At 45.5% G+C, this 20,701-nt stretch overlaps 1 protein-coding gene across 2 annotated transcripts in view; it reads right to left on the reverse strand.

Annotated features, from left to right (window-relative positions):
• The window catches only part of LRBA (LPS responsive beige-like anchor protein), a 1,198,938-nt gene that overhangs the window by 108,734 nt on the left and 1,069,503 nt on the right, over positions 1-20,701 (reverse strand). The window lies entirely within an intron of this gene.

Genomic DNA, 20,701 nt, shown 5'->3' on the forward strand with positions numbered 1-20,701 from the left:
AAGAGGACAAAAACAAATTTTTTCTATGTTTTGCAGATGTGTTCTATGTATTTTTCTAAAATACACAAAATATAGATAATTAGAACGTCCTACTGAATACATGTTGTACAATTTTGGAAGGTAATCATCAAAGCAGCAAATTTTTAACAAGAATGGGCATAGCTATTAACCTGTACAAGTTTTAGACAGCACTCACACCTGAGTAGAGCTTGTTTACTTGTGGCAATTTTGAAGTGTTTTTTTTTTTTTTGGACGAGTTTAAAGCTTTTTTTAACAAGCTTTGTGCAAGTGATATTGCACGTGTATTAAACATCAGGCATTTGATTCTTGGGCTGGGCAAGGGGAGAAAAGCATTTTTAGAGAAGGACAGGAGTGTTTCAGGTGCACAAATGTGTCTCACATGTTAACAGGCACTTCCATTGAAGTCTATGGGGCCAAAAACACCTGATTAAGCTAATTTATGTCATTAAGCAAGTACAAACGATGGGATTATGCATGTTTAGCATAGTCAGGCAAAGAGAAACATAATACAACAAACTCCAGGGTGAATGGAGGGGGTTAGAAGGGTTCTCAGTATAAGCATAGCATAACAAATATGGTGTTAAATGCCATCATGTGCTGAAACGGAAGGGTATTCCTATTTTTCTTGTACAAATAAATATTATATGTTCAATCCCAAGTAGTGACGAGTTGGGGGTCTAGTATACATAGGAAGAAGACTTTCATAAATAATGCTTACTCTGTGCTCTTATTCAAAAACAACAAAAAAAAAAAAAAACATTAAGAGCAAGAAGCTGCTCGCAAAATATCCAAATACATAGATATCACATACTGCCTGGCCCAAAAAAAGTCACCACCAAAAAAAAAAACTAAAGGTCAGCTACATTTGAATTCTCCATATATTTCCATGGCAAAGCCTTTAAAGTGGTTGTAAAGGCTGAAGGTTTTTTACATAATGCATCCTCTGCATTTAGGTGAAAAACTGTGCAGCTCCACCCCCAATCCCCCCCAAATACTTACCTGAGCCCGATATTGATCCAGTGACGTGCATAAGAGCCGCTCTCCCGACTCTTTCCCTCCTCATTGCCTCAGACACAGCAGTGGGAGCCTTTTAAGAGCAGCTCTCCCGACTCTTTCCTCATTGCCTCAGACACAGCAGTGGGAGCCATATAAGAGCAGCTCTCCCGACACTCTCCCTCCTCATTGCCTCAGACACAGCAGTGGGAGCCATATAAGAGCAGCTCTCCCGACACTCTCCCTCCTCATTGCCTCAGACACAGCAGTTGGAGCCATATAAGAGCAGCTCTCCCGACACTCTCCCTCCTCATTGCCTCAGACACAGCAGTGGGAGCCATACAAGAGCAGCTCTCCCGACACTCTCCCTCCTCATTGCCTCAGACACAGCAGTGGGAGCCATATAAGAGCAGCTCTCCCGACTCTCTCCCTCCTCATTGCCTCAGACACAGCAGTGGGAGCCATTGGCTACACTGCTGTCAATCACAGCCAGTGTGGAGGGCTGAGCCATGCTCTGTTGTCTCTAAACACACAGAGCCAGTTCGGGAGCAAGCTCCCATGAATGTCCCAATAGCAAGCAGATTGCTATGATGAGCACTTGGTGGGAGGGAGGAGCCAGGAGCGCAGATGGTGGACCCCAGAAGAGGAGGATCGGGGCTGCTCTGTGCAAAACCATTGCTCAGATCAGGTTAGCATGACATGTTTGTTATTTTAAAAAATATGCATTTACAGTCACTTTAAAGGGTAATGCTGGGGTATTTCTTTGCTTGCATATCCTAGGGGATTCTCCAAAAAAACATAGTAACAAAATTACTCAAACTGATGCCAACAGTAGCAAAACTTTTAGCTAATGTGAAAGAGGTTATCTTCATGTGAAATATTGGTTTCATAATGTATCTCGTTTCTATGTATATTTTGTGATTTTCTATGTGCATAAGGGCAGCAATATCTGTTCATCACATATGCAGACTCTGCCTCCTGTCTAATAGTGATGCACGGTGTTGTTTCTTGCTGATCCACTTGTCTCACTGTAAACCTGCAGCAGAAATGAGACACTCACAATGTTCCCTATAGCCAGAAACCATATTGCGTTATCTGCTTCGGCTATAGGTCACATAAGGAAACATGCAAGCTGCTATGTGCCCTATCGATTGCTATGAATGATGGCTTTTAATGAGAGGTTCTCTTTGGGGAGAAATTTAATAAAAAAAAATCCCTTGGTTTTTATCACATAAATAGCATTGGGGGAGGCTACAACAGCATCTTCTTCAGGAAAAGGAATTTCACCCCTATCCATTTCAGACTGTTAAAATAGCTTTAATGTTTAAGTATATGTTTGCTTTAATTAATGCAAAATACAGATTATAGACTTGGCATTCTTAAATGTATTATATTTGGCTTTACTTGTCACAGATTGGGATGAACACCTTTATGTAATCTGGACTAAGAATGGTTTGTATAGGAGGACAGTAGAGGTCAGTGGCTGGAGGGAGCCAAGAGCATGCTGCACATATGGAGACAGTTAAGGTAAATACATAGGTTTGTTACTTTAACTTTGCAGACACAAACTTAAAATTGCTATTTTCATGACTGTCTGATAGAACTAAGGCTATGAATAGGGAAATGAAAACAGACCAACTATAACAGCAAAGGGCAGGATGCTGAGCATAGACATTTTATAGGCAGTTTGATCCAAAAAAGCTCTGTGACCCCTCATGTATTGAACATAGCAATTAAATAGTAAAATCCCTAATATGAGCTGCAACAATAAAATGCCTAATTGACCTACTAACTCATAACATTTCTGTGGGAGGTGGATTACTCAGAATATCACAACATGTACAGTTATGTAGATATGGCAAAAACCAAACATTTTAATGAGGCATGGTCTTTTGCCCACCATAAACTAAACAAGCAGGTCCATTAAAAGAGTACCTGTGTCCAGGCAAGATCATCTAACATAGCGCAAAAGCATGTACCCGCAAAAGCATGTACCGGCTACATTTAAGAAATTTTACCACTGAAAGATCTTTTTATTTTGTATCATTTAGAATTCATGGTTTCATGCCTACTAGTTTGTTCTGGACTAAATATATCAATTTCATCAACATCTCAAAGGTGCATGTCCCAAAAAGAACAGGTGCTTCACTGTTTTGCGATATTTCGTATTTATAATTCATGGCTCAATACTTTGTTTTGGTATAAATATATCAATTTCATCAAAACCTTAGATGCAACGTGCATGTCTGAAACATAACAAGTGTTTCACTGTTTTCTGGTAGCTTACAGTATATATAACATTTATGTTACCCTTAACCAAAACCAAAAAACAAACCAAAGCTTAACCAAAAAAAAAAAGGCTAATGACAAATAGAACACTGTCCAACAATAACATTTTCTAATATCTAGGTAAGGTGCAGTTAAGAAAAAAAAGAGCAGGCCAAGAATTGTACTTGACAGTTACATCTGCTGGGAGGACTGAAATATATTCCTGACTGCCAATCTGAGACAAACCAGTTAGTCAGAGCAGACACAGGCAACAGAAATACATGTCACTCAATGGCATTCAGAGTTAAGGAGTTTATGAATAATTTCACACAGTCTATGTCTTTAAGTCTGATGTGCTTGTTTTAAACACCTCCTGCTCTGGATACTGGACACAAGAAGGTTGATGTATAAAAAGTGACCTATATTAAATATTTCTTGTTCTTAACCGGACAGCAACCTTGTTTCAGGTTTTAAACCTGAGCTGCAAAAATAGCAGGCAGAAGTGGATAGGCTTCTATGGGCAACAAGTAATATTTCCCAAGCACACATTCCATGCTTTAGCTCCAAAGTGAAAATTTAACAGTAGAAGAAAAAAAATAGCCAACCTGCTACAAATTGTCTGAAAATAACAAATATGAAAGGTATTTTAATGTTTTAACATTAAATAAAAGAGGCAGTTATGCCAGGGGCAAAATCTTGGGATAATAGGAAAATACAAAATCAATGTCCTCCACATGATGCAGAAGCAAGGAATAGAGATTCTTCTCCTATCCATAAAACTTGTGGGACTACAACCCAATATGATCTCATGTATTTCATCCTACTCCTCCACAGCCCAGATTCACGATATTGGCACTTTATTTCATCTGTTTACAACATAAAGTGACACCAGGCATAAATTATTCAGTATGACTCAGTTCATGCCATCCACAGGAAAACAGGGAATACTTCATACCCGCATTTATGGTTGACCGCTTATTCTTCCAATTAAAATAAAAGTTGCACTCTTTACAGTACTCAACTTTGTTTTGGATGGGTACTCAAAGTGAATGCTATTAATGAAGCCAAGCCAGAGGCAAAGTCACCAGTACTTGAAAAAATGTTTTAAAAAAAACCCATGAAACGTATTTATTTGGAGTGCTAATGACTTTACCTCTTATTTTTATTTTGATTCTTTTTGTATTTTTATTGATTTGCCTTTTATTCTTTTTCAACATGATGTACCTCTTCCTAGCCCTGTTAAGGCCCCTGATCATTTTACAAAATCCATTCTACCAAATGTCACCCTCCCTTCATCCTCTCTGAAGGAATTTTTCCATTCAAATGAGAAAGTCACTCCATTAGAGAACTGGATAATGCTCTTCCTGCAAAATCGTAAGACCTTTTCATGAGAAATGACTTCCCTCTGCCCCAGCAGACTGATTAACAATCTTGGTTCAGGTGCGCATCAGTACTCTGGAATATCATGCTTAGTTTATAATATATATTTCTGACAATTCTGACCGGCTATCATTCTAGTCTTCTTCTGCCTGCTCCAATCCAAATGTATATGGTCCACTATAGTGCAAATGATCATCTTTGCTAAATTAACCAAACCTAAGCAATCTCATTGATTTGGCATATGCCAAACCTCAAAATGGTACAACCAGTCATGCACCCAATTCATCGACTATAACTGTCCTAACCATAAGGACTGAACCACATTGGAAGTAGATGCGCTGCAAAAAGAGTTGAAACCGAAGCTCCACACCACTGTCAAGAGGTCCAGACACCACTCCAATCCACTGGATCCCATTGGAAGCAGATAACATCAATACTCCAATCCTAAACCCATCCATGTATCCCTCTTGACCCAATACCATAACAAATTATGTTCCATTCATTATTAAACACAAGTTCTACCTTTCACCACATATCCTCCAGCTTACAGACTTCCTCCAGTCCTAGTCCTTTGAATCCTACTACATGTAACCCTGATTTTCTACCCAGGAATGCAAACTGGCTGCCCACTTGTGAAATTCCTACATCAACAACTTTACTTCCAATGGGACAGCATTTCTTCCAAACCCTCCATCTATACCAGAAATCCAAATGTGCCCCATTTAAAAAAATGGATTTTTGTAAAATCTTACCGTAAAATCCTTTTCTCTTAGCTCATTGACAGACGTAGTCCTCGGTGATACAGCACCTTCGGGTTATGTCGCCTCCACAGGAGTAGGACTAGACAGGAAATAAAATGCTATGGCCACACCCTAGGGGCAGTCCCCGAGGGTATATCCTCTCTCTCTCTGCCACAGCAAATCAGTTATGTCACAAAGCAGTGTTTAGAGAATTTAACCCAACCCAACTCCAAAACAGAGGGGCGGGTACTACGTCTGTCAATGAGCTAAGAGAAAAGGATTTTACGGTAAGATTTTACAAAAATCCATTTTTCTCTATCGCTCATTGACAGACGTAGTCCTCGGTGATACAGCACCTTCGGGACGTCCCAAAGCAGTACCACAAATGAGGGGTGGGAGAAATGGAAATTAAATCCAATCTAGAAGGCCCAACCGGTGCCAACTAGAAGTTTTACAATGCTCATCCTCAATGATGAGACTCAACAAAAAAATTTTTCAACAGAAAAAAACCCTCGAGGTAAACCACCGGTCTCCTCAAATTGCGGCCTGCAAAACCTTGCGGCCAAATGAGGCATCCACCAATGCCATCACATCAATTTTATAAAATTTTGTAAAGGTATGTACCGACGACCAAGTGGCCGCCTTACATACCTGGACCACTGACGCCTGATGGCGAAAGGCCCAGGAAGTACTGAGCGCTCGAGTGGAGTGCGCCCTAACAGGGAACGGAGGACTCCGACCCTTAATAGAATAAGCCTGTACCACCGTCTGTCTAATCCATTTGGCAATAGTCGCGGCAGATGCAGGCAACCCCTTTCTGGGGCCATCCGTGATCACAAAAAGTGAATCCGTCTTACGGAACGATTCCGTAGCCTTCAGGTATACCCTGATTGCCCGAACCACATCCAAGGAATGCAACGCATGTTCCCGATGATGATTGGGCTGAGGACACAAGGAAGGTAGTACAATATCTTCATTCAGATGAAAATCTGAAACCACCTTTGGAAGAAAGGATGGCTTAGGATGAAGTACTACCTTATCCCTATGAATCACCAAGTATGGGGACTGGCATGATAAAGCAGCCAGTTCTGACACCCTGCGTGCAGAAGTGATAGCCACCAAGAAGGCCACCTTCTGGGATAAAGTAAGCAAGGGAATCTCCCTGATGTTTTCAAAAGGAGGTTTCTGTAGAACCGACAAAACCAAATTAAGATCCCAGGGCGGTAAGGGCGCGCGGACTGGTGGAGCCAGGTGCCGCACCCCCTGGATGAAATTCCGCACCAAGGACTTGGTAGCTAAAGGTTTCTGAAAGAAGATTGCTAATGCTGAAACTTGACCCTTGATGGTGCTCAAGGCTAGTTTCTGCTCAACCCCTTTTTGCAAAAAGGCCAATATTCGAGTCACCGAATAGGTACGTGGAGGAAATCCTAAAGATTCGCACCACGCGATATAAGTCTTCCATGTGTGATAATAGACTCTGCTGGAAGTCGCCTTCCTTGCTTTAATAAGGGTAGGAATGACTGAAGCTGACAACCCTCTGTCCTTCAGTACTTGGGTCTCAATGGCCAGGCCATTAAAACCAGCGACTGTAAAGCACGATGGTAGATTGGTCCTTGAGACCGCAGATACTCCCTGAGACGCAGTTCCCACGGAACGTCCGCGACTAGCAAGTCCAAGTCGGCCAGGCCGGCTTGACGAGGCCAGCCTAGAATTTCTAGGACCACTGGCACTGACGGGATTTGAACCAGGCGTCCCTAGAGCTATCTGGCCCCGACCATCCGAGAAAGTCTGGTCGTTTTCTGTTCCCACACATTTATCAGACACCTGATTCCTATCAGGAACGGTGATCTCTCCTGGTTGAATCTCAGGGACCAAAGTCACCCGGCTAGAGGCTTCTTGGTCTGTCTGGTCAACCAGATCCGATTCCTGTGGGGAATTGAGACTAATCTTAGGAAAAGGTAAAGGAAAAGATCTGTTCAGGGAACGGTGACTACCGCTCCCTGTAGTACTTAAATGTTGGAAGGGAAGAATCGCACCGGTAGTAGTAGTCGATGCTCGATCTAATGTCCTGAATACCGGTGAAAACGTCCCCCCACCCTCAAACCGGGTGGGGGCGCACCTTCAGGCTGTGTAATCCTTTGCTTCGGGTTTGGCTGAGTCGGTCCTCTGTTTGTCCGACCAGCCTTTCTTGAACCCTCCTGGAGGAGTCTTGCCTTTCCCGCTTGTTCCAGCCGGGCGTGCGAACCCTTTATGGGCGGTAAAGAAAGGTCCTCGCTTGTTGCGAGGTCCCTTAGCTTTAGCAGCCTGTGGCAAGAAAGTGCTCTTGCCCCCAGTGGCATCCTTAATGATTTCATCTAGGGTGGCCCCAAATAGGCGATTCCCCTGAAAGGGGAGATTCGTCAAGGTCTTTTTGGAACCTAGGTCAGCTGACCAGCATTTTAACCACAGCACACGTCTGAGGATTACCGCTGACATAGATGCATGCCCTAATAGGGGGGTAGCATCCAAGGCTGCGTCACAGACAAACTGTAGCCCTTGTATAATCTGTTCCATCAAATCAGATGTTCCCTGGGGGATATCTTTTCCCCTCAGGTCTTGGCGTACCAATCTCGCCCATTCCGTTAGTGTCTGGGAAACTAGACCAATAACAATTACTGGTCTAAATGCTGACCCTATCAGGGAGAAGATAGTGCGGGACTCCGCTTCCATCTTTCGATCCACCGGATCCTTAAAGGACGAAGTGTCCTCCACTGGGATAACCGTGGCTTTATTCAGCCTGGAAATAGGTGGATCCACCACTGGTGGTACTGTCCATTTCTTAATGAGGGATTCCTCAAACGGATAGCGTCTAGCAATACGCTTGGAAATAGTAAAGGTACGCTTAGAATGCTCCCATTCTCCTTTAATTTTTTTACCAAAACACTTGGGTACAGGAAAAACCTTCACCGTTTTGATGGGCTTGTTAGTACCAAAGGGAATCTCTGTTTCAGTTGCCTCTGCCGGTAAAACCTCAAGTCTTAAGGTTTCCCGCACCGCCACAACTAGTGCGTCCACCAATGCTTCTTCCTGAATTATGGCGGAAGAATGAACGTCCTCCTCACTGTCTGAGGGAGCTTTACCTGAGATAACAGCCCTTGCAGAGGGACCTGCAGCTGCAGTGACCATCTCTGAATCTGAGTCAGAGGTGTCAGATGATATAGGGGTAGGCGGGGCTCGCTTTCTTGACCCCCGTCCCTGACAGGCCGCCTCCACCCGAGCCACCATAGACTCCAAAACTGCTTTAAATGCATCCATACTCTGTGCACCGGCGGGTCCCGTGGCCCCCTCGAGGGAAACAGGTGGGGGTACTTGTGTGGCAGGGTCCATGATTATTCCAGTAACTACCCGGAAAATTCAATCCAAACTTAAATAAAAAACTTTTTTTTTTTCCAGACCCCCAGCGCCACAAAAGCCCCTCAGTGTTACCTGCTAGGGATCCCTATTGAGCGAGAGAGAGAGAGACCCCCAGGCTCACCACTTGATGCTCAGCGTTCACTGCAACAGGTTACAGCGCTGTCTCCACAAACAGGAAGTCTTTTGGCTGGCTGCCCGGGAAGAAAGGAGGCGGCTCCGCCCCTCTGCACGCCTTCCGGCGCCTCCCCTAGCTCCACGAGGTGTTTGAGTCACCTCAAACATGGCCGCCCCCATGCTGCAGACACGAGGCTACGCCAAAATGGCGGCCTCGTGCGATCTACGGCGGTCTGTTACAGCATAGCGGCATCCTGCAGAGTAACTAGGCACCGCAAAATCTTTCTCTCATGGAGATCAGCTTGACCGGCGGTACCGAACCCTGGCGGAACCGCGTGGCCGTCGGGAGACATGCTTCAGCTGGAGGAATGACCTGGCAAGCCGCATACATGTCCTGTGGCTTCTGACAGGTAGGATACTTCTAGTAACACAGTAAGATTCCAGTGCTGCCACATATTACAATCATTTAAACATACTTTGTAATTAGATTGTCAGCTCCCAAACCAAGCCTGCTGACTTTTTGTACACACAAATCACACTCAATATAGGGGGATCTGTGCTATGTTATAGGATAGAGGGGAACCCATCCTTACCATTACAGAGAGGGGCCCGCGTTCACCACAAGACCCGTCAGGGGGAAAGGGGGAACATACTACTCACCATACCGGAACCAGGCGGGCGCCAACTCCTGACAGTACCCCTCTCCACCGAAGTTGGAGGGCTGTCGACCAATACGGACGCCGTGACTCATGGTCCTTGGCGTTTCAGCGAGACGTTTAACTCGCAGGGTCAGTCCCCGTCCAGTGGGACTATGTCGCGGCCGACCCAGCGCGGAGCTATGGCCTGCACGCGCTCGTAGGCTGAACTGGGGTGACCACTGGATCTCAACATCCCGCCCGTCGACCAGTTCAGCTTTCTTGCTTGAAGATCTCACAGGAACACTGGAAAAAAAAGCGGTCTAAAAAAATCTTTTCTAAGAAAAAAATCCTGCCAGGACCGAAGATCCCAGCAAGGTATCTAGGTCCTCACTCCTGACTAGACAGAAAAAAACTGATTTGCTGTGGCAGAGAGAGAGAGGATATACCCTCGGGGACTGCCCCTAGGGTGCGGCCAGAGCATTTTATTTCCTGTCTAGTCCTACTCCTGTGGAGGCGACATAACCCGAAGGTGCTGTATCACCGAGGACTACGTCTGTCAATGAGCGATAGAGAAAAACAAAATATACATACTAAAGCAAAAATGGTAAACCCAAATGTTAAGGCCTACAACACCCTTAGAAAAAGCATGCATATACCTGTATTTAGAGTGTAACATGTTGTTAATCTCCCCCTTACCCCCTAGAGACACCTCACCCCCCCCCCCCCTTCAAGACAGCATGTGGGGTTCTTTTTTGCCCCAGCCACTTTCACTTTTAAAATTGGTGAATTGGTTCGTGATCGTATGAACTACAAACCCTGTCTATCTTAAAGCTGAAGTTTTGATTGTGAGTGATTGGGAATGAATACATCCTAATTAGCGTTCAGTCCCGCCCAGTCACAACTACAGAAAGAGTCCAAACCCCCCAAGTCCCTCCTTACAGATCAAAGTGTTATTGAAAAAAAAAAAAAGGAAAGTCATCCATATAATATACACAGCCTGCTGGGAAAGCGAGTTGTACCGATGCCCTGGTACACACAGCACCACATGAAAGTCACGTGACTTCAAGCAGGACTATCACTATCAAACAGAAAATCATAAATTTTCTTGTGGGTTGCGGTGCATTTGGAAATGTGCAGATGCGAAAGAATGGTAATGCAAGCACGAGGAGTGTCGCCATGCATTTTTGAAAAGCATGACATGGTGTGCATTTTCTTGTGGGTTGCCATGTATTCATACACATGCAGATGCAAAAGAAAAGTAACGCAAGCGTACCGTGTGTTTTCTTGTGGATTTAAGTGCATTTGGAAATGGGCAGATGTGAACAAATGGTAACACAAACGCGACGCTTGTTGCCATTTGGTTTTGAAACACAAAGTACATATTTTCTTCGCTGGTTGCTGCATGCTCAGAAACACGCAGATGCAAACAAATGGTAATGCAAGCAAGCCACACATTGTCACACGTTTTGGAAGCGCTCACCAAAGCGTGTTTTTTCTTGCGAGGTTGCCTGCATTCGGAAACACGCAGATACAAACAAATGGTATGCCCGTTGCTGTGGGTTTTAAAATGTGCAGCAAAGTGTGTGTTTTTGTGTGGATTGCTGTGCAAGCGTTGCTATGTGTTTTTAAACCGCACAACAAAGTGCGTGTTTTCTGTGCTGGTTGCTTTGGAAATGCATAAACATGAATGCAGCCTAAATGGTAACGCAAGCATGACATACATTGCTGCTCATTTTCAAAACACATGGCAAAGCGTGCATTTTTCTTATTGCAGGTTGCTGTGCAATTGGAAACAGGCAGATGCAAACAAATGGTAATGTAAATGTGATGCGCACTGCCATGCATTTCTGAAATACATGGTAAAGAGTGCATTTTCTTGCGGGTTATCAAGTGTGCAGAAATGCGCAGATGAGAACACAGCCTAAATATAAAGTGCAAGGTACAAACCCAGCCTATGTGGCACTGTGAGAACGACACGTGTTAAGTGGGTGTTGCCATGCATTTTCTGTGCAGGTTGCATGAGCAAGCATGCATTAATGCCCTCTTAGCAAGCGATGGTGGGAGAAGAGGACCCGGGCTGCTCTCTGCAAAACCATTACACACAGCAGGGAAATATAACTAACCATTACACACAGCAGGGAAGTATGACATGTTTGATATTTTTTAAAAAATTAAAAAAAATTGCCTTTAGAATCACTAACTTTCTGACTAAAGTTCCACTTCCAGCTTCCTCCCTTATTCACTGCACGGAGGAATGGAGTTTGGGCAGGGGTAACACAATTCCATTCCTCCCCCAATCACCACTCGTATGAAAGCCCAGAAACACCAACAGTAATCCTTAGACCCGCCCACATCAACTCCCACAGCTGCTCCAAGTGACTACCATAGCCTGCCTGCCAAACTACAGAGACTAAAAGCATGATGGGACATGTAGTATCAGGACTGGCAAAGGAAGGAAAAAGTAAGTCAGAGAACTTTGAAATTCAGGCAGAAGGAGGAGTGACATAACAGACACAGAAACTTGCTGTATACAGCTAAAGTAGGTAAGATACAGATAGAATGACAGTGAGGCTGTGGTTCATTTACATGCACAATGCATCTGCTGTTTTGGGGAGGAAAAGCTGAAGTTCGGTTTTAATAATTATCAATGGAACACAAGTGTAATAATCAATGTACTTTTAGTAATTGGCACTTCCCCAGCTCTCTAACTGAAAGAGTGTACAGGTATGGGCAGAGAGTTGAAGAAATAGTTTGCAGCACCCTGATATTGCACTTGCAATCCACCAATCAAGGGTGCAATGCTCTGCAGGCTCCTGTGGAAAATATAATAAATTCAAATTTTTTCCCTGCAAAATATGTGCATTTATTAATTTTTTAATGATGAACTTAACCTTTAACCACTTAAGCCCCGGAGGATTTGGCTGCTCAAAGACCAGGGCCTATTTTGCGATTCGGCACTGCGTGAATTTACCGGACAAATGCGCGGTCGTGCGACGCTGTACCCAAATGAAATTGATGTCCTTTTTTTCCCACAAACAGAGCTTTCTTTTGGTGGTATTTGATCACCTGTGCGATTTTTACTTTTTGCGCTATAAACAAAAAAAGAGCAACAATGTTGAAAAAATAGCAATATTTTACAAATTTTTTGATATGAAATTCCCCAAAAAAAAATGTAAAAATCAAAATTTTTTTACATTTTAGGCCAATTTGTTTTCTGCTACATATGTTTGGTAATAAAAATCGCAATAAGCGTATTTTGATTGGTTTGCGCAAAAGTTATTGCGTCTACTAACTATGGGAAAGATTTATGTAATTTTTATTGTTTTTTTTATTTTTTACTAGTAATGGCGGCGATCTGCGATTTTTTTGCGGGACTAAGACATTGCGGCGGACAGATCGGACCCTTGACTGACATTTTTGACACTTTTGGGGGTACCAGTGACATTACTACAGTAATCAGTGCTATAAATATGCACTGTTACTGTAAAAATTACACTGGCAGGGAAGGGGTTAACTTTAATGGTGATCAGTGGGTTAAATGTATCCCTAGGGGCATGGTTCTAACTGTGGGGGGGCGTGGCGTGTGATGTAACATAGGATCGTATAGTCTCTGCTGTTACACCAGGGAGAATGACAGGCGGCTTTGTTTACATTAGCCGCCTGCCTTTCTCCCTCTTCAGCGGGAGATCGTGAGTGACCCACGGACCTCGGGAGTGGAGAGCGCCTCCGGCGGCGCGCGCTCGCCTCCTCGAGGCTCGTGGGCGGCGCGCGCTCGCCTCCTCGAGGCTCGTGGGCGAGCGACGTAGCCCTACGTCGTTTTGCCTGGAGGGGGCTGACTGCCGGAGTAAATAGTCGTGCTGCGGTCGGCAAGCGGTTAACCATGCCATGAAAATTCTAGGCCCTGCTTCTCCTGATTGCGGGAGCATATGCATTCACTGACAGACAATGAATGTCCACCTACAGATGCTTTATTAGTACCAAAACGCAGGAAACATCAGATAAATGGCTAACCCACGGTACCTCACTCCTAAAAAGTTACATAGATTAAGTCCCCGTGCCACAGCTCTCTGCTGTAGATGCCCCAAAGATCGGGGAACTGATCTTCATATCTGTGGAAATGTGATTACGCCAACCCCTTTGGGACTCACTAATTTAATCTCTAGCATTATAGTAACTACAATGAAGCTAACCCCAGAACTTTGCCTCTTACATATAAGAGGACAACTCGTACCCAAATACAAGACTTTACCTACCCTCCACTTGATAAATGTTTCCAAGGACCTAAACCCTCTCCACTGAAAGTGGCAAATGAATATTAAAAAAATGTATGAGGCTGAATATATAATCACAGTATAAGTAAACTGATGCAAGCAATTCCCATTCACGTGATTTTTTCCAGTACTGAATGCATTATAGTACTGTGAAAACGTGTTGTCTGTATAATGGAAAACTGGAGTGAAGGATAGACAGAATGATAAATAGTTCCAATATGTAAATCAACATGGAATTTGATAACTTAGTTCAAGTACTAAATGAGAAAATGGGACGAAGATAACAGTGGGAAGGGAGTTCAATACCATCCCCTCCAGGCTGTCTGCTGAGTCCACCATGCACTTGAAGTACTGCAGCCACCACTTCTGCTACCTGTCACAACTCAGACACAAGGAGAGCCTCTCCGGTTCTGAACAGTTACTACCCAACTCCTGACCCAGTCGAGGGAGATCTTTCCCTCACTGTAATTTACTCTGGACTACCTTGTTTAGTGAATGCGTTTTGTGGAAGGGAGGGGGGGGGGAGCTGTACTGGGAGTAGATTTGCAATGGTAGGGGGTGGTTATCTGTTAGGCCCCTTGCACTCTGCAGCTTAAAAATGCTCAGTACAGCTTTTTTTTTTATGAGCTAAAATAGAGCCCATTCATTCTAATGTGCCTATGCACACAGGCGCGTAAATGAGCGCTGCGTATTCTTCAGTAAGAACAAAATAGAAAAAAATGGATTTTTGTAAAATCTTACCGTAAAATCCTTTTCTCTTAAGCTCATTGACAGACGTAGTCCTCGTTGATTAATAACAACTCGGGTTATACTGCCCTCTACAGGAGTAGGACTAGACAGGAAAGAAAACATTCTGGCCACACCTTAGGGGCAGTCCCAGAGGGTATATCCTCTCTCTCTCTGCTACAGCAAATCAGTTATGTCACAAAGCAGTGTTTAGAGAATTTAACCCAACCCAACTCCAAAACAGAGGGGCGGGTACTACGTCTGTCAATGAGCTTAAGAGAAAAGGATTTTACGGGAAGATTTTACAAAAATCAATTTTTCTCTGTCGCTCATTGACAGACGTAGTCCTCGTTGATTAATAACTCGGGACGTCCCAAAGCAGTACCACAAATGAGGGGTGGGAAAATGGAAATCAAAATCCAATCTAGAAGGCCCAACCGGTGCCAACAATAAGTTTTAAAGGCTCATCAATCACACGATGAGACTCAACTGAAATTCCAACGGAAAAAAACCCTCGAGGTAGACCACCGGTCTCCTCAAATTGCGGCCTGCAAAACCTTGCGGCCAAATGAGGCATCCGCCGATGCCATCACATCAACTTTATAAAATTTCGTAAAGGTATGTACCGACGACCAGGTGGCCGCCTTGCACACCTGGACCACTGACGCCTGATGGCGGTAGGCCCAGAAAGTACTGAGCGCTCGAGTGGAGTGCGCCTTAACAGGGAACGGAGGATTCCGACCCTTAATAGAATAAGCCTGTACCACCGTCTGTCTGATCCATTTGGAGATAGTTGCGGCAGATGCAGGCAACCCCTTTCTGGGGCCATCCGTGATCACAAAAAGTGAATCCGTCTTACGGAACGTTTCCGTAGCCTTCAGGTATACCCTGATTGCCCGAACCACATCCAAGGAATGCAACGCATATTCCCGAGGATGATTGGGCTGAGGACACAAGGAAGGTAGCACAATATCTTCATTCAGATGAAATTCTGAAACCACCTTAGGAAGAAAGGATGGCTTCGGATGAAGAACTACCTTATCCCTATGAACCACTAGATATGGGGAATGGCATGATAATGCAGCCAGTTCTGACACCCTGCGTGCAGAAGTGATAGCCACCAAGAAGGCCACCTTCTGGGATAATGTAAGCAAGGGAATCTCCCTGATATTTTCAAAGGGAGGTTTCTGCAGAACCGACAAAACCAAATTAAGATCCCAGGGTGGTAAGGGCGCGCGGACTGGCGGAGCCAAGTGCCGCACCCCCTGGACGAAATTCCGCACCAAGGAATGAGTAGCCAAAGGCTTCTGAAAGAAGATTGCTAATGCTGAAACCTGACCCTTGATGGTGCTCAAGGATAGTTTCTGCTCAACCCCCTTTTGCAGAAAAGCCAAGATTCGGGTCACCGAATAGGTACGTGGGGGAAATCCCAAAGATTCACACCACGCAATATAAGTCTTCCATGTGCGATGATAGACTTTGCTGGAAGTCGCTTTCCTTGCTTTAATTAGAGTAGGAATAACTGAAGCTGACAGCCCTCTGTCCTTCAGTACCTGGGTCTCAATGGCCAGGCCATTAAAACCAGCGACTGTAAAGCACGATGGAAGATCGGTCCTTGAGACCGCAGATCCTCCCTGAGAGGAGGTCTCCAAGGAGCGTTCGCGACTAGTATGTCCAAGTCGGCCTGACCGGCTTGATGAGGCTAGCCTAGAATTTCCAGGATAACTGGAGTTCCCTCCATCTCTATCCTGCAGAGAAATCTCAGCAGCAATCTGAGAGGAGGGAAGACATATAGTAGCTGACACTGCCTTTACAGGCCGTTCAGCGCGCCTGCTGCGTCCGCTAGAGGATCGCGGGCGCGCGTTGCCCACCTCCGCGCCTTCCTGTTGAGCCGATATGCCAACAGATCCCCCTCCGGGATGCTCTGATGAAGACACAGATGGTGAAATCTTTGGTGATCGACCTAAGCCATCACCCAGATATTGTCGGACTGGATCCGAACCAGGCTGCCCTAGAGCTGCTTGGTCCAGGTAATCCGACAAAGTCTGATCGCTCTCTGTTCCCACACATTTATCAGAAACTTGATTCCTATCAGGAGTGGTGATTTCTCCTGGTTGAGCATGAGAGACCGAAGTCACCCGACTAGAGGCTCCTTGGTCCGCTTGCTCAACCGGATCCGATTCTTTGAGGGAACTGAGAATGATCCTTGGAAAAGGTAAGGAAAATGATCTGTTCAGGGAACGGGAACTATCGCTCCCTGTAGCACCTAAATGTTGGAAGGGAAGAATCGCACCGGTAGCAGTGATCGACACTCGATCTTGTATCCTGATCGTATGATCTCCTGAACCCCTTAGTCCGGGATTCAGGAAAGTCCTAGATCTGAACACCGGTGAAGACGTCCCCCCACCCCTAAGCCGGGTGGGGGCGCACCTTCAAGCTGTGTTAGCCTTGACTTCAGGTTTGGCGGAGTCGGCCTTTTGTTTGCCCGACCAGCGCCTCTTGAACCCTCCTAGAGGGGCTTTGCCTTTCCCGCTCGCCCCAGCGGAGTGAACTAACCCTTTATGAGCGGCAAAGAAAGGTCCACGCTTGTTACGAGGTCCTTTAGCTTTAGCAGCCTGCGGCAAAAAAGTGCTCTTGCCCCCAGTGACATCCGGAAAGATCTCATCTAGGGTGGCCCCAAATAGGCGATTCCCCTGAAAAGGGAGATTCGCCAAGGTTTTTTTGGAACCTAGATCCGCCGACCAGCACTTTAACCACAGCACACGTCTGAGGACTACCGCTGACATCGATGCATGCCCCAACAAGGGGGTGGCATCCAGGGCTGAGTCACAGACGAACTGCAGTCCTTGTATGATTTGCTCCATCAACTCAGATGCTGCCTGGGGGATACCTTCCCGCTTTAGGTCATGGCGTAACAATCTTGCCCATTCCGTTAATGTTTGTGAAACTAAACCAATGACAATCACTGGTCTAAAGGCTGACCCAATCAGGGAAAAAATGGTGCGGGACTCCGCTTCCATTTTCCGATCCACCGTATCCTTAAAGGACGGAGCTTCCTCCAACGGGATAACCGTGGCTTTATTCAGTCTGGAAATAGGTTGATCCACCACTGGTGGTACCGTCCATTTCTTAATGAGGGATTCCTCAAACGGATAGCGTCTAGCAATGCGCTTGGAAACAGTAAGAGTACGTTTAGGATGATCCCATTCCTCTTTGATTTTATTACCAAAACATTTGGGTAAGGGAAAAACCTTCGCCGTCTTGGTAGGCTTACTAGTACCAAAGGGAATTTCTATCTCGGTTATCTCTGCCGGTAAAACCTCAAGTCTTAAGGTCTCCCGGACTGCCACAACTAGTGCGTCCACCAATGCTGCTTCTTGTGCTATGGCGGAGGCAGGAACGTCCTCCTCACTGTCTGAGGGAACTTTACCTGAGACAACAGCCCCTGCAGAGGGACCTGCAGCTGCAATGACCATCTCAGAATCTGAAGTATCAGATGAAATAGGGGTAGGCGGGGGTCGCTTTCTCCCCCGTCCCTGACAGGCCATCTCCACCCGGGATACCAAAGACTCCAAAACTGCTGTAAATGCATCAATATTCTGTGAACTGGAGGGTCCTGCGGCCACCTCGAGGGGATCAGGTGGGGGCACCTGTGTGGCAGGGTCCATGATTATTCCAGCACTTGCCGGGAAAAAAAAAATTTGCAAAAATAAAAAACTTTTTTTTTTCTTTAGACCCCCAGCGCCACAGCGCCCCTTAGTGTTACCTGCTTTAGGACCCCTACAGAGAGAGAGAGAGAGAGAGAGAGAGAGACCTCAAGGCTCACCACTTGATGCTCAGAAGTTTCAACACAACCTGTTCCAGCACTGTCTATTACAAACAGGAAGTCTTTGGCTTGCTTTCCCGGGTAAAAGGAGGCGGCTCCGCCCCTTTACACGCCTTCCGGCGCCTCCCCATAGCTCCTCGAGGTGTTTGGTCACCTCAAACATGGCCTCCCCCATGCTGGAGACACGAGGCTACGCCAATATGGCGGCCTCGTGTGATCTACCAAACAATGGCGGCGGCCTGTGTGGGATAGCGGCGGCTAGCAGCGGCCTGTGGTAAGTATGTATTCGGCCTGGCGGCCTGCGGGAGCTTGGCCCCACAAACTTCACCTGAATGATGAAAAAAGCCTGGCTGGCGGTATAGGACCCTGGTGGGCCGCATGCGGTCCCTGGGCTGCTGGAGGAATGGCGATCTGGACTGCAGTAACTCAGGCTGTGTACACACTCTGACAGGTGGGATACCTTTTACTTCAATAGTAATGCCCTTTTGTACTGCCACTGACTTCAGTCACCTTTACAGTCTTACAATGACTCTAGATTGTCAGCTCCCAAACCAAGCCTCCTGGTTTCTATTCACAAACAATCACACTCAAATAGGGGGATCTGTGACATGTAATAGGATAGAGGGGAGACCCACCTACCATCCCAGAGAGGGCCCGCGTCCACCAACAAACCCGACAGGGGGAGAGGGGGAACATTCTACTCACCATACCGGAACCAGGCGGGCGCCAACTCCTAACAGAACCCCTCTCCACCGGGGTGGGGGGGCTGTCGACCAATACGGACGCCGTGACTCTGTTGGTCATTGGCGTCCAGGCGAGACGTTTAACTCGCAGGGTCAGTCCCCGTCCAGTGGGACTATGTCGCGGCCGACCCAGCGCGGAGCTATGGCCTGCACGCGCTCGTAGGCTGAACTGGGGTGACCACTGGATCTCAACATCCAGCCCTTTGCCCAGTTCCAGCTTTCTTGCTTGAAGATCTCACAGGAACACTGGAGAAAAAAGCTGTCTAAAAAAATCTTTCTAAGAAAAAAATCCTGCCAGGACCGAAGATCCCAGCAAGGCATCTAGGTCCTTACTCCTAACTAGACAGAAAAAAAACGGATTTGCTGTAGCAGAGAGAGAGAGGATATACCCTCTGGGACTGCCCCTAAGGTGTGGCCAGAACGTTTTCTTTCCTGTCTAGTCCTACTCCTGTAGAGGGCAGTATAACCCGAGTTGTTATTAATCAACGAGGACTACGTCTGTCAATGAGCGACAGAGAAATCTGCATTTTTGGACAGTAATTTACGCCTAATGCGCGCATTTGCGTGCAAATATGCGCAAATATGATCAAATGAATGCACACAGTCCCATACTGTTGATCTGAAAAAAAAATTTGCATATTCAGATGCGCGAATTTGCACGCATTTCAATGAGACAAAAATTACGGCTGAAAAAAGAGATGCTCAAACAGGAGTATCGTGTGCAAGAGGCCTTATAAGGAGGGAGAATTTTGGTTTGGGGAGGGAGGTCCTTTTGGCTGTATTCTCTCTACGAGTTAATATAGCCCAACCCCGCTCCCTGTATGGTATCCACCCTAATCCCTGTGCTCTATCAATTGTGCACTCTTCACCACTGCACTCTATATTACACACTCCTCCTGACCCCTGTACTCTGGAGGACTGTCATCTGTCAGGTGGAAGCGATCAGGCTGCTGTACAGCCAACCAGTCTTTTTCACGGACCCCAGGTAGTGCGCCTCTTCCCTAATCTCCCCTAACCAGAATTAATATGGAAGTGTTCCATCAGCTTCATTTGAAAGCAACTGAGACGTCAGGGGTCAAATAGACTTCTGGCTTCTCATTAGAGAACCTATATAAAAAAATGCTACCACATAGGGAAATTTGGTTCCCTATGTGATAAAAAAAAAAAGTGTAAAAAAAAAGTTACCCCAAAAAAAAATAAAAAAATACCCTTTCCAGTACAATCATGACCCCCCCCCCCCCCCCCCACAAGGATGATAAACATAATGAGGTCCCATTAAATTAAGGAAGATTTTAAGAGTTCAAGGATCATTAGTAATTCAGAGTTCTTTATACTGTGCAGATTGTATTTTATAAAGCACAGGGAAAGGGGAGGTAAAATGTAGGGTGTTGTGTTTGCAAAGGAGCTTTGTATCCATTCGATACATTTAAAGAGCCAATTCATTTTAAGGAGAAATAAAGATGGGAAGAGCAGCAGGAGCTGTAGAAGTAAGTATGATATAATTGCATTTTATTGCAAACTTAACTTCAAGTTTGCCATGTTTTGGCAATGACAGCTATGCACCCTTCTTTGTCACTGCACAGCTCCT

Source organism: Pelophylax lessonae (assembly GCF_965119305.1).
Source record: "Pelophylax lessonae genome assembly, chromosome: 1".
Classification (NCBI taxonomy): Eukaryota; Metazoa; Chordata; class Amphibia; order Anura; family Ranidae; genus Pelophylax; species Pelophylax lessonae.